Source organism: Acomys minous, assembly GCF_964271855.1.
Source record: "Acomys minous genome assembly, chromosome: 8".
NCBI lineage: Eukaryota > Metazoa > Chordata > Mammalia > Rodentia > Muridae > Acomys > Acomys minous.
The window spans coordinates 123,903,507-123,907,408 of NC_140489.1; the positions used below are offsets into that span (position 1 = coordinate 123,903,507).

The window sequence follows — 3,902 nt, forward strand, 5'->3', positions numbered from 1 at the left end:
ATTTTATTTTTCCTTGCTTCATCACTTATTTGACTGGAGTTATTTATCAAGTTTGTGTTTTTTCTTCAGAAATGGTCCATAAATGACATGTTCTCTCACTTTGTGATTACTTGAAAATATTAATCGTTTTGTACTGCCTTATTGTACTTGAAAGACAATTTGGTTATGTACAAAATCTAGCCTCAGCTTTCATTTTCCCTTAGAAAATATATATATGTAGTGTGTGTGTGTGTGTGTAGGGTTAAAGGGGGCTATTGTGTAAAAATCCAATTTTAGGAACAACCTGCAGGGTCAGTCGAAGTGTGGCAATGAAATTCTGACAGAGAGTAGACCTGGGCTGAGGAAAATATAGCAAATATGTAGCTCTCACGATCTTCCTCTTAACCTGAGGTACTGCCCAATATCACGTTCCATCTATGCCCCACTAGGGTTGTGGTGGTTTGGACTAGAATGCTCTGGAGTGCCCAATGACCTTGTCTTCCCAGGGCCAGCCACGTCTAGGCATAGGTTGGAGGACAGTCTGACAACTCCTGGGACCTCTAGGAGACAGTGGGATCCAAGGATTTGGAGGGTTCAGAACCCATCAGAAGAGAGATGGTGGGATCGTTCATGTAGTCATCACCCTCGGAGAAGTAAGATTTCTTCCCCAGCTTAAAGAGCACAGGCAGTTCACTGCTCCATGTGTCCACAGCATCAGGGTCCAGCAGAAACAGTGGCTGAGCAGAGTAGCATACCAGCTGTTTCCATGAGGGGGTTACTGGTTTCTGCCTCAGTGGGGGCTCTTGCAGAGATAGGGACTCCTGAATGCTGGCCAGACTAGACACCAGGTCAGGCAGGCTCATGTCAGACATGGTCATTGAGGGTTGAACAGGGCCAGCAGAGCGCTGTTGTCCACGCTGAGTGGCTTGTCAGCATGGTGTGTAGGTTGTCCAGGTTGGAGTACATGGCTCCAAGTGTTCACCTAGCTCGTTCTTGTCTAGGCGGCCTACACTGCAGTACTTTCAAGGAGTGGAGAGGGTGCGGGGTATGGGTTCCGGTTGTATCATTAGGGGCTCTGTTTGAGGCACAAAGGATAGGCTCACTCCAGGATTTCTCTGGAGGATGGGCACCCAGGGCTGGTCTAGTACCCGAGGGCTCCAAGGTGGTCTGTAGGGTTCTTCCTTGACACAGACCAGGGTGCTACTGGACAGGGGCCTTTCATCTATACACCTGTCTGAGGAAGCCAAAGAGGTTGAGGGGTCCAGCTCAGTGTTCAGAGCTGGTGACAGCATCAAAGGTGTAAAGGCTTGAGCTGCTGTAGGCTGGAGATAGAGCTGAGTATGGCCCAGGACCATCGACATGCTCCAGGGAGTACTGTCGACCATACTTGGGCACAGAGTGTGCTGGGCTACTGTCAGTCATCATCAGAGGGATCTTTCTTGTCATCCCCAGGATCTGGTTCAACTGCACCAGTGAGATCAGGAACTGAATGAGCTTTATGACAACTTTTTGCTTCTGGACATGCTTCTGCTGCAGGTAGGCAACTTCCTGTCACAGGGCCAGAAGCTTGTAATCCATTCACTCATGTTTCCTCTTCATCAGCTGAACATCTGTCAAGAGCCTGGTAACACTGTCCTGTACTATTTTATGTCCTAACTATTCAGGGTAGATACGCTGGTCATTTTCCTCTTGATATTCTCAGGGAGCTATTCCTGGCCATTTAGAAAACATGGAAGCTGAAACACTGTGTTATCCCTTTCAGGCTTGACCAGGCCACACTGTACAATGTGGAATACTTTTCAGAAGCCATACATGTTGAGCTGCCATGTGAAGCTGGCCATGTTATTGTGCTTGAAGTACTTGGGCAGAACCTCCTTAGTAAACTGGCCTGGGCTCCAGAAGATGAAAGTGTCAATGATCAGGTTGCTCACGAGGGTCCACAACTTGCTTAAGAAGGCCGGGACTTTGCTAGGCCCCCCTTCACTGGGGACCACAGCCAGATCCATCTCGGATGAAGCAAGAAAAGGATGGAATGGCATTCCAAAAAAGCAAATGAAGACTGAGGTAGTGTCGTCACTGCCCCTGCTGTCCAGCCTCTCTGCTGCCTGCTATGCACACATAGTGAGGCCTGGAATGGCTGCAGCCATCTTGCGACCTGTGCGCTCTAAATCTAAGGTGGAGCCATTTTTTTTCACACTAGGTGATATTTTTTCACTCAGTTACCTGAATGATGGCTTTTCTTTTTAATTAATTAATTAATTATATGTAGTACCAATTGTTATTTGAATACCGTTTTATTGATATATGTCATATTATATTTAAAATCTTAATATCTTGCATTTTCTCTCTCTCTCTCATATTTCTTTTATCAGTAAACTCTATTTCACTATTGAGATGTTAATTGAAAGACAAAAATTTAAATTTGAGATCCCAACAGTTCTGAGAGATGGGATGATTTCTTAGGGTTGGAGGACAGCCTGCTGTACATAGTGAATAGAAACAGAGGGAATATTTATTTTTATGAGGCTATAGTTATCCTGAATCACATAAGAGCAAACAAAAAATATTACAAGTCAATTTCCCTTAGGGAAATAAATACAAAACTTTTAATAAGATACTTACAAGCTGAATACAAGATTACATCTAAATTATTAGCCACCAAGATCAACTAGGTTTCATCAAAAAATATAGGGATGATTTATTATATGTAAATTGATAAATGTAATGCACCATGTAAACAGACTAAAACCCAAAGCCATATTATTATTTCATTTGATGTAGAAATGGCTTTTGTCAGATCTAATATTCCTTCTTTTTTTGGGGGGGGGTTCTTTTTTTTTTTTTTACTTTTCCTTTTTTTTATTATTTTATTCTTGTTACATCTCAATGGTTATCCCATCCCTTGTATCCTCCCATTCCTCCCTCCCTCCCATTTTCTCCTTATTCCCCTCCCCTATGACTGTTCCTGAGGGGGATTACCTTCCCCTGTATATGCTCATAGGGTATCAAGTCTCTTCTTGGTAACCTGCTGTCCTTCCTCTGAGTGCCACCAAGTCTTCCTCTCCAGGGGACATGGTCAAAGATGAGGCACCAGAGTACATGAGAAAATCATATCCCACTCTCCACTTTACGGTGGAGAATGTTCTGACCATTGGCTAGATCTGGGTAGGGGTTTAAAGTTTACCGCCTGTATTGTCCTTGGCTGGTGCCTTAGTTTGAGCGGGACCCCTGGGCCCAAATCTGCCTATCATAATGTTCTACTTGTAGGTTTCTAGGACCATCTGGATCCTTCTACTTTGCCATTCTCCCATGCTTCTCTCATCTAGAGTCCCAATAGGATGTCCTCCCCTCTCTCTTGGTTTCCTGGTAAGTGAAGGCTTTCGTGGGATATGCCCCTAATCATCAGGGAAATGCAAATCAAAACAACTCTGAGTTTCCATCTTACACCCATCAGAATGGCTAAGATCAAAAATTCAAGCGACACCACATGCTGGCAAGGATGTAGGGAGAGAGGAACACTCCTTCATTGCTGGTGGGAATGCAAACTAGTACAGCCAGTTTGAAATCTATCTGGTGCTATCTCAGAAAAATGGGAATAGGGCTTCCTCAAGACCCAACTATTCCACTCCTTGGAATATACCCAGAAGATGCTCCAGCACACAACAAGAAAATTTGCTCAATCATGTTCATAGCAGCCTTATTCATAATAGCCAGAACATGGAAACAGCCTAAGTGTCCATCAGTAGAAGAATGGATAAAGAAACTGTGGTACATATACACTATGGAATACTATTCAGCTATTAAAATCAAGGAATTCCCGAAATTTGTGGATAAATAGATTGAGCTAGAAATGATCATAATGAGTGAGTTAACCCAGAAGCAGAAAGACTCAAATGGTATAACATTCCTTCTTGATAAAAACC

General features: G+C 43.6%; 1 pseudogene across 1 annotated transcript; it reads right to left on the minus strand.

Annotated features, from left to right (window-relative positions):
• Positions 1-539: 539 nt before the first annotated feature.
• Positions 540-1,985, minus strand: LOC311602921 (heat shock factor protein 1-like; annotated as a pseudogene). The gene has a single exon. The product of its transcript is annotated as a heat shock factor protein 1-like (transcript).
• Between the last annotated feature and the right edge of the window lie 1,917 nt (positions 1,986-3,902).